The sequence below is a fragment of the Apodemus sylvaticus genome, chromosome 18 (genome assembly GCF_947179515.1).
Source record: "Apodemus sylvaticus chromosome 18, mApoSyl1.1, whole genome shotgun sequence".
Classification (NCBI taxonomy): domain Eukaryota; kingdom Metazoa; phylum Chordata; class Mammalia; order Rodentia; family Muridae; genus Apodemus; species Apodemus sylvaticus.
Genome location: NC_067489.1, coordinates 22775915 through 22794267, shown reverse-complemented (window position 1 = coordinate 22794267; position 18353 = coordinate 22775915). Strand labels below are relative to the sequence as shown.

Here is an 18353-nt window from a genome sequence, read left to right as displayed (position 1 = left end):
TGCATATGAGAAGGCTGCCCAAGAGAAAATGCTTTGGAGAGCGGCAATCTGGAGGAATATAGATGCTGAGAGGAACAAAGAGGGAAGGAATGTTGCTGTAAAACTGGGAGAGTTTAAGAGATCAAGAGGAGGACTGGAGAGATGGTTCAGAGGCTAAGAACACTGACTGCTCTTCTAGAGGTCCTGAGTTCAATTCCCAGCGACCACATGGTAGCTCATAACCACCTATAATGGGATCCTGCCCTCTCTGGTGTGTCTAAGGAGAGCTACAGTATATTCATGTCAGTAAAATAAATACATCTTTTGAGAGAGAGAGAGAGAGAAAGAGAGAGAGAGAGAGAGAGAGAGAGAGAGAGAGAGGATGAGTTACTTTGAATGTAAGATGTAAGGGGGCCCAGTTGGAATCTTAAGTGTCCCTCAAAGCCCCATATATTAGATAACTGGTCCCCAGGGATAATATTAGAATACCACCGAACCTCTAAAGGTCAGGGCCTAGATGGAGGTCTTCAGGTCAGTGAGGGTATTCCCTCAAAGGTGGCCCCTTCTTCCTCCTCTCTGTTGCTTCTTGGCCACGAAGTGAGTGGGTTTTGCTCTGCCAGCTATTTCCATTATGACCTGCTGCCATCTCACAAGGTGTGTGGCTGAGTGAAAGAGAAGATACTGTGGTTCTCTTCTCAAAAATGTCTGTCCTGCATATTGCTGTGGGGCTTTTCTCCTGGGAAGAACTTCCATGGAGAGCTACTGAGAAGGTCTCCGGTGGCCTGAGGAACCACAGTGATGTTGCCCATCCTGGGTCAGGCTCAGTCCCAGCAATTGAGTCAGAGCAGGCAAGCTTGAAGCCTTCTCTTCTCTAAAAATCTTTCTATCAAACTATACTGTGCCCAATTCTTAATTCTTTTTTTTTTTTTTTAAGATTTACTTATTATATGTAAGTACACTGTAGCTGTCTTCAGACACTCCAGAAATGTTACGGATGGTAACAGATCTTGTTACCGGTGGTAGTGAGCCACCATGTGGTTGTTGGGATTTGAACTCAGGACCTTCAGAAGAGCAGTCAGTGCTTTTAACTGCTGAGCCATCTCCCCAGCCCCCATGTCCCCAATTCTGACTTCCCAGTGCTTATGTCACTGAAAGTATACTTATTCAACCCACTTTTTTCAAAAAGTATGGATTCCCTCATATGACCCCTTATTCCTCAGCCTCCTGTCTTGGTTACCTTTCTATTACTTTGATAAAACACCATTCTTTTAGATAGTGACTTTTAGTTGCCCCCCCCAACACCCCTCCTTCATCTTCCCCCACTTGAGCTGGTACATTTCTCAGTAAACCTTCCTCCTGTCCCCTGTCCTCCTTCCTTCTGTGTGTGGCCCTCTGAGTTTAATTAGTACTTGCCCAAGTGTGGGTGGAAGGTTATTCAATGAACAAGGGCAACGTATCTGTGGCCACACCACCGACGAGAACAATACTTCCTTTTCTAGTAAGTGTTAATTGCCAATAGTACCTCTGGGAGGGGGGGGCCCTTATGGGTCCCTCCCTCATTCTTGTTGAAATGTTGATGGGCCCAATTTTGAACAAGTCTTGTTTGTGCAGATAACCACAGCTGCAATGACTTCACCGGTGCAACAGCCTTGTCATGTCCTGAGGATGTCTTTTATGTTGTATGTCTGCCCATCTTCTCGTTCTTACATTCTTTCTGTTCCTTCCACGTGCTTTCTAAGCTCCGTGCATGTGTGTGCCCACACTCGCCGTGTGTGTGTGTGTGTGTGTGTGTGTGTGTGTGTGTGTGTGTAATAGTCTTTCATTATTTAAGAATTTCACACGTATATAAATACATTTGATCAAATCCATCTTTTTCTCTTTTCTAACTTCTCCCCTGTTCGTCATCACTACTCTTCCCACACTTCACAGGCTCATTTTGTTTTTCAATCCACTAAGTACACTTCATGTACTTGGATGTAGAACAAACTGCTGGAGTAAGGTGGCCTTTCAGGGGCTACATCCCTGAAACAACAAGACAAAGAACAAAAGATCAGCTGACTCTCCCTCCCCCCCAGCATCCATCAATAACCCATAGCACCTTGGTTAGTGGTAGAACTTGTTAGACTCTTGCAAATCCATGCTGGGATCTACACTGGTTTAGTCTTGTACAGGTCTTGTGCAAACAATCATAGCGACTGGGGGGTTTGTGTATATGCGATGATGCTGTCCCACCTGGCAAATACTGTTTCCGCTTCAGAATTCTGCTACTGGATTGTCCATCTGTCTCTTCCACAATGATTCCTGGACCTTGCAGGTAGAGAGTGTGATACAAATGTCCAATTAGAGCTGAGTTCTCCACCGTCTCTGTCTCTCTCTCCTCTTTTAAGATTTATTTATTTTATGTATATGAGTACACTGTCACTGTCTTCAGACACACCAGAAGAGGGCATCGGATCCCATTATAGATGGTTGTGAGCCACCATGTGGTTGCTGGGAATTGAACTCAGGACCCCTTGAAGAGCGGTTAGTGCTCTTATCCACTGAGCCACCTCTCCAGCCCTCTCTACCATCTCTTATTCTTTGCACATTGGTGAGTTATGCATCTCTGTGTTAATCACCCTCTACAGTAAAAAGAACTTTCTCTGATGAGCATCGAGAAACGTATTAGTCTATGGGTTACCAGGACAATAGTTAAGGGGGCATTATATTAGTATGTCTGTTTAGCAGAATGATAGTATTAGGTCCTCCCCTGGGAACTATGACTTAGCTAGCTGTGAGATTTGGCACAGTTAGTAGTACCAGGTGTGAATTCCATATTGGCCCAGGAGGCGTTGTTATTAGAGCTCCCGTGACTCACAGCTGGGTCAAACCGTTGATGACTTTTGTCTTCCTGTAGTGTGCAGAGCACCTTCTGGCACTCTGAAAGCCAGCCAGGAGGGATGCAGCTTCTAGGTAGGCACCAGCTTGGTTTATCCATGTCCTATGACTCAGGTATGTGATGTCTTCAGCACTAGGGTTTTACCATCAGTTTCTGGAGGACCACCAAGAGCAACAGTCTGTAATGCTTTTGGGGGTGATTTTTGGGAACCCACTGACCAATACTCAACAAGAGATAACCCATACCTGGTACCGGGCTTTTTGTTTGACAGCCTGTGGTGTTATCCCCCATGATACGATTACTCCATTTGAACTATATATTTATGTATATGGAGACTGGATCAGCCAGCCATATAGCTCAGGCTGGTCTTGAGTGGTGATACTCCTGCTTTAGCTTCCCAAGTGTTAGAACTATGTAGGTCTGTATGATCCTACCTGCAACTGTCTGTTTCCTTGGAAGCACCTTGAGTCACACTGAGGTGAATAATAGACTAAATTGTACCCTGGTTCTCACATTTCAGGTCAGCGGTTCTCAACCTGTGGGTTGCCACCCCTTTGACTGGGTCTAACGACACTTTCACAGGAGTCGCTTAAGACCATCAGAAAACACAGATATTTATGTTACCATTCACAAAAGTTGCAGTTGTGAATTATGAAAAATAATTTTCTGTTTAGGGGTTGTTAACAGTATGAGGAAGTGTATTAGGAAGGCATTAGGAAGACTGGGAACCAGTGCTCCAGATGATCCTTTATACTAGTGGGTAAGATTCAGAGGAGCATAATGTCTCTTTATCATCCTTTGAGTCCATGTGTGTAGGGACAGAAGAAGCACACAGGCTTAAACCGCATTGTCTTAGCCAGGGTTTCCACTGCTGGGAAAGACACCATGACCAAGGCAACTCTTTTTTTTTCTTTCAATTTTTATTTTATATTATATTCAGCACAATATATATTTTTATACCAAAAATTAAAATGATGGGCATGTTATTAAATGAACATACAAAGATAAAGTCTTTTTGTTTGTTTGTTTGTTTTGTTTTTAGTAGAGCTTAAAATCTTGGCTCTTACTGTGGTACAAACCCAAAATAAGAACAATTTTTAGACATTGGAGTTCATTGTAATAAGGCTGTACTTCAATGTCCTTCCCATCACCAAAGGATTTTACCTTCACAGTAACTAAGCTAAGAGTTGACAGTTCTGCTGTGCCAAGGAATGAATTGTAGGCACAATTATTTGTGCTATGGTCAGAGCTATTTGACTTGAGCGATTGTCATCATTCTCAGCCCACAAGGAACAGGTTTTATTCATTTAAGAAATGGTGTGTGTCGCCGGGTGGTAGTGGCGCATGCCTGTAATCCCAGCATTTTGGGAGACAGAGGCAGGCAGATTTCTGAGTTCGAGGCCAGCCTGGTCTACAGAGTGAGTTGCAGGACAGCCAGGGCTACACAGAGAAACCCTGTCTCAAAAAACCAAATCCAAAAAACCAAAAAAGAAAAAAAAGAAAAAGAAAGAAAGAAAAAAAAAGAAATGGTGTGTGTATTAAGATGGTCTATCCATGAAGTCATTCATTAACAGTTTCGATGAACAATGATTCTGCTTGGAGGGTGGCACAGACATTAGGTGAAGGTAGGATTTTGGTTCATTGGCTGTGATGATTTTGAAAAACATTCATTTCAGCAAAAAAGAGTAACTTATAAGGTCATCTTCTTCAAATTTGATACAATAATTATAAATATCAAGCAAAACATTCAGTCTCACTCTTTCTTGTTCTCTTACAAGCCACCTCCCAAATTAATTGTCTACATTTCTTTTGGCTGTATAAATAATTTTGAAATACATAAGCTGTTCTGAAATCCATAGTATAGTGTAAAGACATCAAATAAACAATCCTACTAATGAGAGAGGTGTGTGATAGGAGAAGCATGATTTCAAGACCATTATGTAGTCTTGCTGTGTAGCAAGACACTGTCACGTACAAACCAAGGAAACTCTTATATGGACAACATTTAATTGGGGCTGGTTTACAGATTCAGAGGTTCAGTCCCTTATCATCAAGGCGGGAGCATGGCAGCGTCCAGGCAGGCATGGCATGGGAGGAGCTGAAAGTTCGCCATCTTGTTCTGAAGGCAAACAGAAGACTAATTTCCGGGCAGCTAGGAAGAGGGTCTCCAAATCCCCCACAGTGACACACTTCCCAACAAGGCCACACCTCCTCCAAGGCCACACCTCCTCCATCAAGACCACACCTCCTCCATCAAGACCACACCTCCTCCAACAAGACCACACCTCCTCCAATAAGACCACACCTCCTCCAATAAGACCACACCTCCTCTAACAAGACCACACCTCCTCCAACAAGACCACACCTCCTCCATCAAGACCACACCTCCTCCAACAAGACCATACCTTCTAATAGTGCCACTCCCTGGGCCAAGCTTATCCAAACGACCACATGCTTTTTAGGTAATTTGACCCTATATACGGTCTAAGTTATTCTGACCTATTCAGTAAGGTCTTGTCCTTGGACTTGACTAGATTTTACTAGTGCAAGATGGACTTCTTTTAGCTAAGTGGTAATACTTAGCTGGGTTACAGAGTACAGAAGTGGTTTTCCCCAAGGTCACAAACAAGTCTGAATAAAAGTGCCTAATAAAGCAAGCACACTGCTCTGGCTTGAGAGAGAGGTGAGCTGTGTAGTGTAAGGGTTTGAACTACATACAGTCCTTTCCCAGGGTCTTTAAAAGGGAGAACTGATAAATAGCGGGAAACTTTAGTCTTCAAGAAAACAACAACTGAATTAAGAAGAAAGGTGGCGTTTTGAGGAAAGAGGGCCTCTTCTGGGACCTCTCAAAGGTGCTCAAGAGTGTGGAAGGCTGATAAGTACCTGGGCCACAGTTCTGGGCCTTTTTGTTCATCGTGAGACTACAAGCAGAGCAATGAGTTAAAAAAGACAAGATTTTGAAGAGGGGCATTTTTATGGGGGAAAGCAAGAGGTAAACTTGAGGCAGAAGAATGGCCCAGGGAGAGAATGAAAGGACATGGCTCTTGCATATCAGAGTCCTGTGAACAGAAGCAAACAGATATGAACGTCTTCTTCCATGTGTCTCTGTGTGACAACTGGACAGTTGCAGGAGTGCTCATGTCCCGGCCAAGACAATGATTGCATAACCTCTCGTTTGCAGCCAACTAAGGGGATGCATTAATCGCTTTTTTTATTAGTTTTTTTTATGAAAAGATGATATAATCCTGGCTCTTAAGTAGTCAAGATGTCAAGCTGATCATAAACCATAACGAATTAGAAACGACCAGTGTAAAAAAAAAAAAAGAAAGAAATGACCAGCGTCTCTCTTAAAGGGGGTGTGGCATGCCCAGTTATGATGTTTTGAAGCTATTTCTGCAGGGGGGGGGGGGCTACCCTTCCTGGAGAAGAGCAGGTGTTCCCTGGAGCTTATGGACTGAATTCAACAGCCCCAGAGACAAAGCAAATTCAGCCTGAACTCAGTACCGAGAGGCCAAAGAACAAAAGCCAGGAGTTATGATTTAATGGAGTTTAATTAAGTCTCATTTCCTTTGGAGAAGTTTTCTAGGTCATTAATCTGCAGCCTTCCTATTGTAATTTCCTTTTTAGGAGGAAAGGAAACAGCTTCTTCCATCTGAGGCGACAGCATGTAGGGATCTCAGGACTTGAGGAAGTTAATACCTGGCAGCTTCTTTTTTGTGTAGGGGATCTCAGAGTCCTGTGAGTTTGGACAAACTTGTGAGGGATCTGGGATTTAATCAGGAATGATTTGCTGATTTTTTTCAAAGACAGTCTCTAAATGAATTATATAATATAGGAGCTTGTAGGCTTTAAGGATCATTTTATTTTATAGATGCTGTCACAGAGGAAAAGTGGCGGAGGAGCTCTTCAGATCAAAGACCCTGAGTTGGCCACGTCCCTCCCCTTCCTACCTTGTTCCGTGCAGATGTCCTCTGGAGGCCTGTTCCTGGGTCTGGTTTTGTTTTGTTTTGTTTTGTTTTGTTTGAGACAGGGTTTCTCCATGTATCCCTGCCTGCCCTGTCTGCCCTGGAATTCGCTCTGTAGACCAGGCTGTGCTGGAACTCAGAGATCTGCCTATCTCTGTCTCACCAGTGCTGATATTAAAGGCATATACCACTGCCGCCCAGCATTTTCCCGTCTTTCTGTTGGCAGTCTCTCAGATCCCTCTCCTTTATTTCTGGATGCTACTTTTCTTATATTCTTGCCTGGCCACAGGACAAGATGAGAGCAGGAGACTGTACATCCTTATCAGTGTACAGAGGAAGGACAACACCCTGGGGACTCTAAGTGACCAGATACATCTTTGCCAATGCTGGCTGCTGTGGCTTGTCCCTACTCTGAAAATGCTAGGCATGCGCTATGGCAAAGTCCCACTACTTACACCTGCTCCTCTTCTGTTCTGTTTTGTTTGCTGTTGTTGTTGATTTATTTGAGACAGAGTTTCTCTGTATAGCCCTGACTATCTTAGAATTTGCTCTGTAGGTCAGGCTGCTTTGAACTCACAGAGATTCGCTTGCCTCCTGATTCATTAGTGCTGGGATTAAAGGCATGCGCCACCATGCCCAGCCACTCTTGCCTTTCCTACTCCATCTTCAGACTCATCTATGTCTCTGTGCTGTTTCGGAGCTGCGTTGGCAGAGCACTGATGGAGATGGCTGCCTACGAATCCCAGAAAAAGTCCAGAAGCTGGCCTGACGGGAATGCACCTCTTCTCAACGAAGTAGCCATAGACTCATCACCCAAGAGGCTTGTGATGGTTTGAATCATCGACTTCTGGCAAACCTATGTGTCAAATGTTTGGTCCTCCGCCTTTGGGTTATTGGCAGGTAGCAGACCTTGTAGGTTATGAGGCCTAATGGAATGAAATTAGACCATCGGAGGGTAAGCCCTTGAAGGGAACGCTGGGCAGACCCTTTTCTCTTCTTTTGTTCTGGAGATAAGGAAGTGGACAGTCTTGCTGCGTGCTATATGCTCCCACTCTGGTGATACACCATGTACTTACAAGCTCAAAGCAATTCGTGGGCTAGGTGGCCGTGGACTGAAACTGCCAGGCAAATAAATCTGGCCTCATAAAGTGTTTATCTCCCAGGTTTTGTCTCCGTGACTGCCAGGCGAATACAAGGATGTTGGCTCTAGGGAGGTTGGAGGCACGACAGCGGTGGTTCCTGACATGAAGCCAGTTAGGAGCACTCTTGGGAATAGGATTCAGATCGCTTGACTTGTGACCTTGTGACCTGTCCTTCTCCAACCACACTTCGATTTTACTGTATTAAATAATTTCGTTCTCCTCTTCAACAACTTTCAACATGTGTATGATGTATTTTGACCATTCTTGTCACCTCCCCCTCCTCCTCTTCCCCATCCCCAGTTCCGCTCGAACACACAACAGCCATGTCCTGTTTTCACAACTTCTATTGCTGCTACTGTGAACTCACTGAGTCTGACTGAGGTTGCTCACATGGGCATGAGTGTTACTTACTGGATGGTGGACATTTTGCTAGTGGCTACACCCACAAAGGAAAATGATTTCCTAACCCCCAGCAGCCATTCCCGGCCCACAGCTTCTTAGTTATGGGTGGGCCTGGCGCTGAAATGTTGATGGTTTGCTGCTGTGCAGGTTATGTATAGGAAACCCAGTTTACCATAAAAGTGTGTTACTGCAGGCCCTGAAAAACGTGGCTCAGCAGTTAAGAACACTCACTACTCCTGCAGAGGACAAAGACTCGGTTCCTAACACCCACAGAATTGCTTAAAACTGTCTGTAACGTCAGCTCTAGTGGATCTAGCACCCTCTTCTGACATTTGCAGGCACTAGGCATATAGGCAGCATAGATGCGCGCGCGCGCGCGCGCGCGCACACACACACACACACACACACACAAACACGATGGAAGGAGAGAACCAACTCTTGCAAGTTGTCCTTCAACCCCTGCATGCTATGCTGTGGTGTGCATGCCTCCACACTCCATACGTAAGTGTACTAAGTTTTATAACTTATTTATTTTATGTGTATGGGTGTTTTGCATGCATGTATGTATGTACACTAGGTGTATTGTCTGGTGCTTGCAGAGATCAGGAGAATCCCCTGAAACTGGAGTTACCGATGGTTGTGAACCGCTATGTGGGTGCTGGAAATGGGACCTGGGTTCTCTGTAAGAGCAACAATTACTCTCAACAAATGAGCCATCTCTCCAGCCCCAATGTAATATTTTTAATTATAAAAAGCGATTACCCTATAATGGAAAGAACTTAAAATTAATAAACTCTCCAAATCATAGAACTCTTGCAGCACTGCGAGTTTTAATTGACTGGGTGGTTTGAAGCTGTATCTCCAAAAGCTGATGACACATTCTGCATACATGCCCAGCGAGACGGGCGATGCTAAACAGTGTTTCCTCCTCATAAACGTATGCTTAATTAGGAAAAGACAAAAGGCCTCTGCAGAGGCCTGGGAGACCAGGAGGGGCTTCATGCTTGAGGTAGAGCATGAAGGGACAAAGAGACGTGGATTGAGATGAAGGAGACAGAAAATTCCAGGCAGGAAGAACGCTGAGGGAAGTCACAGAGTAAGAATCAGTATTATTTATTTTTCTTTTACTAAAGACTAATATTTGCCTTAGGAAAGAAATGTGAGATAAAGCTTAATATATAGGGTAGGACTAGAGCATTGAATACTATGGGAAAAGGACAGGGTATGAACGGAAGTGAGGGGCACTAAGTACTGTATAATTTAAAACTCTCAGCAAACTCAGATCAAAAGGAAACCAAGAAAATGCCTTTAAAGGCGTCCCTAGGAATTACAAAATATTCTGATGCGCTGTGTCACAGATGACCTCGGGTGAGAGTTGCTCAGTGGAGAAAAGTGAGGGAGCTAGGAGGAGAAGGAAGAGGCGCGGCTCAGGCTCGCGGAGCCCACCAGCATCTCAGGACGCGAGGGAGGGCGCCATAGCGGGGCTGCCGTTCTCCCGCATGCGTTTGAAATCTGGACAGACAAGACGAGCTGGATAATTTCGCTCAGTTACGTATTGAATTCTCTTCTCTGTGGTACAAGATCCCCTTGAAGCGTGACAGCTGCAATGACTTCCAGATGTTTGCCTCCTGTCTTCTAGCAGACTGGGGTGGATGTGGTAAACTCCTCGATGGAAACCAAAAACCCAGCCAGATGTACCATGTCAATGTCAGCGACACACACATCTGGCTTCAATACCGGCAGCGATAACCAGAACAAATGGCTGTTATTCCCGATGTATTCAACTTGTCAGCGGTCCCGCTAAAGGGCAGTGGGGGCAGGGGAATGACCAATGTGGATAGGTTAGGAAGGGATGCCATAGAGCGCCTCTAGGGGGCTAGGGCAAGCAGCCCCGGCCCTGGCAGGAAGGCTGCGGACCAGCCAAGCTCTCTCTTCCAGGGCCCCCAGAGGCTTCTGGAGGCCTCCACGAAGCTAGCTGCACTGTACAGGCTCGTGCTGTCTTGTGGGAGCTGCCTGGCAAGAGACGCCCCCTCCCGCCTCAGCCAGCATCAGCTAAGGAGACCCCCCTGCCGCTGGGGAAACCCTTCTTCTGCAGAGCCCCCTCCCCTCAAAACTCCCTCCCTTGGGGGAGACCCCTCCCCTATGGAGATGTCTTCCCTGGGGAGACCACCTCTGAGGAGACAATTCCCCTGTGGAGACCTCTCCCGTGAGGAGACCCTTCTTCTGAGGAAACTCTCAGAGAATATCCCTCCTCAAAGTAGTCCCTCCCCTCAGAAGATCCCTTCCCTCAAGGAGACCAGGGTGAGGCTAGGAACTGTGGGCAGTATCTGCCCATTCTGGCTCTTTCGTAGCCTAAGGCTGCGATGACTCTTTCCTAGGAGGTGCTGGGGGAAGCGTCTGGAAGACATCCATGGGTGTTTAAAAGCGTCCAGTAGAGGTCCAACTAGGCCTCAGGCCTCGGCTTCAGTCAGGCCTCAGTGACTCAGCAATAGGGAGGGCCACATGGAGGGTCCCTTGGCACATAAAGAGAGCCTGGAGCTGCTGAGGGGGGCCATGGCCAAGTGCAGGATTTGAAGTCTGTTGGCCACCTCAAAGGCTCTTCTGCCTCAGCGTTGCTTTATTTAAATGCATCCTTTGGCCCTCCCTCTTTTCATTTTGTTTATTCCCTTGGCTCAGTGGGGAAATTCAACCCAAGGCCTCTCCCCTCCATGGGGTCACAAATAGAAGTCCTCATAGTGACAGCTGTTATTCAGACTTCCCTATCTTCTGAGTAAAATGATCAGAGATGTTCTAAAAACAAGAGGACAGTGAGACCCGGACCCCGTAAGAAGGACCGCATCTGTCCTGGTGTCTTAGTTAGGGTCACCATTGCTGTGGTGAAACACCATAATCAAAAGCAACTTGTAGAGGAAAGGGTTTCTTCTGCTTGCACTTCCAGGTGACAGTTCATTATCAAAGGAAGTCAGGACAGGAACTCAAACAGGGCAGGAATCTCCAGAGGCAGGAGCGGATGCAGAGGCCATGCAGGGGTGCTGTGTACTGGCCTGCTCCCCATGGCTTACTCAACCTACTTTCTTGTAGAACCCAGGAGCACAATGGGCAGGGCCTCCCAAGTCAATCACGAATTAAGAAAATGTCCTTCAGGTTTGCCTACAGCCCCATCTTAGGGAGGCATTTTCTCAGTTGAGGCTCCCTCCTCTCAGACGACTCCAGAGTGTGTCAGGTTGACACAAAACAAGCCAGCATACCTGGTTAGTTTTTTATTGTCAACTTCTCCTAACTTAGGGTCAGCTGGGAAGGGAGAACCTCACGGGGAGCATTGCTTCCATCAGACCAGCCTGTGGCCTTGTCTGTGAGGGGTTAGCTTGATTGGTGATTGATGTGGAGGGCCCAGGCCTCTGTGTCAAAACTAGTACTGTCTCTAGATAGTTAGGTCTGGGCTGGCTCAGATAGCTAACTGAGCACGAGCCAGAGAGAGTAAGAAGCCTTCCTCCGTGGTTCCTGCCTTGAGTTCCTGCCCTGATTTCCCTTAATGTGATCTGGAAGAATAAGCTGAATAAATCTCCTTTTCTCCCTCAAGCTGCTTCTGGTCAGGGTGTTTATTATAGCAACAGAGATCAAGCGAGGAGAGTAATCGTCTCCTGTGTCTGCTTGTCCACAGCATCAGGCGATGAGCTGGCACTGTAGAGTCTATTGTCTACGTGCAGCTGCGTTTCCCTAGCTGTATTATCTCCTAGAATCACAGCACACACTGTCCATTTGAAACAGCCTCTAATTTAGTCCCCAGAGACTTGGATTTAGGACTTGGCTCTGCTTAGGGGCCTGGAGTTATGGGGTATTTCTCTTGATTTCCACTATTATGAACCGGAGAAATACTTTTTGCTTTGTAGGGCTCTCTGATGAGCAACTGAGAGAAAGTTTAGAAAGGTATGTAGGAGCGTAGGGGTAGAGTTTGGGTCCTTCCAGAAGTGAACTGTGTAATTTTGTTATATATTTCTCTCTCTCTCTCTCTCTTTTTTTTTTTTTTTGAAAAAAGAACTCGCTCAGGAAAATGGAATATGAAATCCAGCTCTGGAGAGGACAGTGCATTATTCATGTCTATGTATTGTGATATTCCTACAAAAAAGAAAACCAAGGCTCATGGAAAGCCAGTGCCTTGACCCAGGCCCACGTAATAGACAGCTGTCAGTTCTCGGTGAGCCTTGCCTTACACGCAGGGCTTAAGTCTGTCACCTCAGTATGACTTTGCCGCCTCTTCAACCTTTTGCCTTGTTACTGTTCTGTGGGCTTTTGTTTGTATGGATTTGTTTTGTTTATTTAATTTTTAGAGAAACTCCCCTTCTGGAGCCCTGGCTGGGATGGAACTCATGGTCTACCTTTGGTGTTAGAGTCAGAGTTTTTTCCCTATGGCTGCCTTGGTCACTGAGGAGAATCTCATGTTAGAAACGAAGATCAAACCACTCTGCAAGTCAGATGTAGTGGTATTGTAATCCAGGTGCTTGGGAGGCTGAGGCAGAAGGATTATGAGTTTTAAACAAGCCTGGGGTCCATCAAAGAGAATTGGGGAAAGACAGAAAGATGGACACAGAGAGACAGATAGACATACAGAGACAGAACAGAGAAGACAGCGAGAAACAGAAGAGAGAGAGAGAGAGAGAGAGAGAGAGAGAGAGAGAGAGAGAGACTGAGGGGGGGAGAGAGAACACCATTGAGGTGTTCATTCAGCAGCTACTGTGTTCCCTCCACAGGACATCCATGAAGCCATTGCTCTCCTAGGCCTGAAGCCTGGGACAAGCATTCAAGAGAGATGTCTCTGTCTTATTCAATCTTTTACTTCCTCACTCTCTCTCTTTCTACTTCTCATTTCTTCAAGAACAATCTCATTTGTTTCCTTTTCTTTGTGGAAACTTGCTAGATTTTTGCTAACCAGTCAGCCTAGTCTACTTGATGAGTACAGTGAGAGGCCCTGACTTTACGAGTGTGCGCGCGCACACACATACACACACAGACACACAGACACACACACACACACACACACAGAGGTGCACCTGGACATACATGACAGACACACACACACAGACACACAAACACACACACACACAGACACACACATACACAGAGATGCACCTGGACATACATGGCACAGACACACACACAGACACACAAACACACACACATAGACACACACACACACAGACACACACAGAGGTGCACCTGGACATACATGGCACAGACACACACACAGATACACAAACACACACACATAGACACACACACACAGACACACACACACAGAGGTGCACCTGGACATACATGACACAGACACACACACACAGACACACAAACACACACACATAGACACACACACACACACAGAGGTGCACCTGGACATACATGGCACAGACACACACACAGACACACAAACACACACACATAGACACACACAGACACACACACACAGAGGTGCACCTGGACATACATGACACAGACACACACAGACACACACACACAGACACACACACACACACACAGACACACACACACACACATATACATACACACACAGGTGCACCTGGACATACATGACCACAGACACACACACACACACACACACACACAGGTGCACCTGGACATACATGACCACAGGCACACACACACACACACACACACATATATACACACACACAGGTGCACCTGGACATACATGACCACAGGCACACACACACACACACACACATATATACACACACACAGGTGCACCTGGACACACATGACCACAGGCACACACACACACACACACATAGACACACACACACAGGTGCACCTGGACATACATGACCACAGGCACACACACACACACACACACACACAAACACAGAGAAAGTCAAATACATGGTGATGGCAGATGATGACTGACAGGCAGTAAGAACTATAAAAGCATTGTGTATTATGATCATTACCTGGCCTGTGCACACTTTCAGTGGACTCCCCTTCCCCAAATAGTCACATAGCTGTTTTTGGTTCAATCAATATTAAATATTTACATCATGACTATATAAATATTATTCTCAGGTTAGCCACATAGAAACCTATAATTATGTCTCCTTTCCCATTCAACTTCTTGTTGTCCCTGGAATGAATACTTTTCTGGTTTTGTATTTTATTTACCTGTCATGGATTTACCCACAAGATCTGGCAATGCATTCAAATACAGGTATTCTTTTGGTTTTGTACTTTTTGTTGGCAACTATTCCTGGACCTTTTCAGCGTCCCTATTTGCATCTGGACTGGCTGTTTTGTGACCCGATGAATAGGTCATTCTGTGAATAGGACACACTGTCAACATCAGGTACAGATTTATCTTACTTATCCCATCCTGGATTCCCTGGCGCCTAGATTGTAAACGTGGTACAAACTACTGATTGTTTAGTTTCCTCAATCTGTTCTTTCTGGTTTTCCTTATAAGATGACAATAGCTAATATGGAATTGTCCAAATAAAGACTGTGTTTCCTAACTCACCCTTGAAACTAGGGTTACCACGCAAGCACATCTTGCAAAGTAGATGCAAGTAGAAGTTATAGATAACATGTCCTGACCTGGTCCATAAAACAAACCTCCACATTCTCCCCCTCTGGCTAGCTGGAACATGAGAGTATCTACAGCCCTGCTTTGATCATTCAGAAAATGATTTGCCCTAAGTCAGGCATGCTTAAACTCTAGCAAGTTTCCAAATCACAGGGGCTGGTGAGATGGCTCAGCAGTTAAGAGCGCTGACTACTCTTCCAAAGGTCCTGAGTTCAAATCCCAGAAACCACATGGTGGCTCACAACCATCCATAATGAGATCTGATGCCCTCTTCTGGAGTGTCTGAAGACAGCTACAGTGTACTTACATATAATAATAATAAATAAATCTTAAAAGTTTCTGGTTCACAGAGAAGTTCCTCTCCCAGCCCACAGCCCCCTCTCTCTGCTTCCTGTGTGGGGGAGACATACCTGTGTGTGGTAAGCCAGTTTCTTGCTCCTGCTGACTCGCTTTTCCTGTCTGTTTCTATGCTCCCCCTCACGACCTCCCCAATAATGGTCTCTATTCCTCTGGAACTATAACCCAGAACAAGCCCTTTCTTACATAAGTTTCTTTTGGGTATGCATTTTAACACAGGAAGAGAAAAGAAACTAGTACATCAAGTTTACGGTTTTGTGTTGGTTCATATTGCAGCTGTCCCTGGTCACATGGTCACCATGTCACCCACAGCCTGCTGTTTGGACACTCCCTCCCAGATCTTTTAACTTCTAGTGATAAAAATTACAGAACAGGGCTGGAGAGATGGCTCAGCAGTTAGGAACAGTTAGGATTGCTTGCTCTTCCAGAGGTCCAGAGTTCAATTCCAAGCAACCACATGGTGGCTCACAACCATCTATAATGGGATCTGATGCCCTCTTCTGGGTGTCTGAAGAGTTACAGTGTACTCACATACATTAAAAAATTACAGAATATCCGGGCAGTGGTGGCGCACACCTTTAATCCCAGCACTCGGGAGGCAGAGGCAGGCAGATTTCTGAGTTTGAGGCTAGCCTGGCTTACAGAGTGAGTTCCAAGACAGTCAGGGCTACACAGAGAAACCCTGTCTTGAAAAACCAAAACCAAAACCCAAACCAAACCAAAAATTACAGAATAATGTCTTATAATGTTATACCTTTTCTCTTATACTGTATTAGGAATTATTCTACTTCAGACCAATATTATTTAGTAAGATTTATTATTTTTTGTGGGGATTTTTCCTTTGTTTTGTATTGCTTTTTTTTTTTTTGAGATAGACTCTCATAATATGACCTTGACTGAGCTGGTGTTCACTGTGCAGCCTTGGCTGGCCTCAAACTCACAGCAATTTTCTGCTTTTGCCTCTTAAATTCAGAGATTGCAGATCTGAGCCACCAAACCTGGCTCTAATACCCCACCCCCAGTCCCCTGAATTTGGGAATTGAACGTAGGGCCTCATGTATGCTGGGAAATTATTTGGCCACTGCACTGTTTCCTGAGCCCCTGAAGATTTTTTCCTGTCTGTTTTCTTGGTTCTTTCTTTGTGAAATGCTTTTCAAAACTTCTTCACCTCCACAAACTATAACTTATGTCCATTTTCTGGCAGTGGGCTGGGGAGATGGCTCAGTTGTTAAGAGCACTGACTGTTCTTCTAGAGGTCCTGAGTTCAAATCTCAGCAACCACATGGTGGCTCACAACCATCCATAATGAGATCTGATGCCTTCTTCTGGGGCGTCTGAAGACAGCTACAGTGTACTCTTATACATAAAATAAAGAAATAAATTATTTTCTGGCAGCCCTGGGAATTGAATGTAAGGCCTCATGAGTGACAGATTCTACCTCTGACCTAGGTACAGTCCAGTACTCTCTCTGTAGCTTTTACTTCTATAACTAGGCTTTTAGTTTTATTTCTGGGAAAGTTTCATCATCTGTCTTTAGAAAAAGTGTTGTTGCCTTTTTTTGTTGTCCTTGTATATTTAACTACCCAGAGTAACTTTTATTTAAATTGTTATAGGATTCTATTCTTTTTATTAATCCCTCCTCTCATTTTGCTGTGTATAGTCTTCTGTCTTAGTTACAGTTCCTATTGCTGGGATGGACTATCATGATCTAAAGCAAGTTGGGTGGGAGGTGTATTGTCAGCCTACAGCTCTCAGGCTGGACCCCACCACTGAGGGGTGTGAAGGCAGGAACCTGGAGGGCAACCCAGGAATGGAAGTTCACTGCTCACATAGTTTGCACAGCTTGCTTTCTTATAGAACTCAGGACCACCTGCCCAGAGCTAACATCACATCACCTGTAGTGAGCTGGGCCCTCCCACAACAATTGTTAATCAAGTAATGCCTTATAGAATTGCCAGTCTGATGGAGGTGCCTTCTTCTTAGATGATCCAAGTGTGTCAGGCTGACCAATAACAACAACAATAACAACAAAAACAACAATAATCATAATCATAACCAGTACATCTGTTTTTGTTTCATATAGGTAATATTTTTCAGAAAAAAAATTTTTTTGCCTAGTTGTTTTCTGGGTTCTTCCTTTCTTTCTCTCTTTCTCTTCTCTCTCTCTCTCTCTCTCTCTCTCTCTCTCTCTCTCTCTCTCTCTCTCTCTCTTTCTTTCTTTCTTTCTGTCAAGCTTTCTTTTTTCCCATTTCTTTATTTCTTTATTCACTTTACATCCTGATCCTAGCTCCCTCTCCCCTCCCAGCCCCTCATAAGCCTGTCATCCCAATCCCCATCCCCTTTTTCTCTGAGAAGGGGGAGGTCACCCATCTGGGTACCAACCCACCCTGGCACATCAGGTCACTGCAGGACCAAGCACATCCTCTGCCACTGATGTCAGACAAGGCACCTGGCGAGGGCGACAGGATCCACAGGCAGGCAACAGGGTCAGGGGGCTGGGTACTTTCTGATTTTTTTAAATCTATTTTTGTTGTTGTTTCAGAGAGGATCTTAGTGACTACACAGCCCTGGCTGTCCTGGAATTAACTCAAACTCAGAGATTCCTCTGTCTCCAATTACTGGGACTAAAGGCTTGTGCCACCATGCCCAGCCTTTGATGTGTTTATCAAGTGATCTCTATTGATCTTTTCTGTGTGGTGTGAAGATAATCTGTCAGTTACTAAATCTCATCATCATTTGCGTGGAGACGTTTCCCAGGGGGTCCATTCCTTAATTAGCTTTCCTCAGCTCATCAGTTTCTCATACAAGAGCCCATCAAATTCTCACCTGGGAGCAGGGATGAGAAGAGCCGAGAGGGGCGGTGTGTGAGCCTCGATGCCAGCATTCTGAGAACAGGGTGGAGATCTCTGACTTCCACTGGATCGGTGGCTCTCAACCTGTGGGCGGGGACCCATCATATATCCTGCATATCATATATTTATGTTGTGATTCGTAACAGTAGCAAAATTACAGTTATGAAGTAGCAACAAAATAACGTTATGGTC

The 18353-nt window shown here is 45.2% G+C and overlaps 1 long non-coding RNA gene across 1 annotated transcript; it reads right to left on the bottom strand.

Annotated features, from left to right (window-relative positions):
- Positions 1 to 1857: 1857 nt before the first annotated feature.
- On the bottom strand, positions 1858 to 18208 carry LOC127669022 (uncharacterized). The gene is made up of 3 exons (XR_007974251.1): positions 18136 to 18208; positions 2212 to 2286; positions 1858 to 2001 (listed from the first exon to the last, which is right to left on the bottom strand). It is a non-coding gene; the product is annotated as an uncharacterized LOC127669022 (long non-coding RNA).
- Positions 18209 to 18353: the final 145 nt, after the last annotated feature.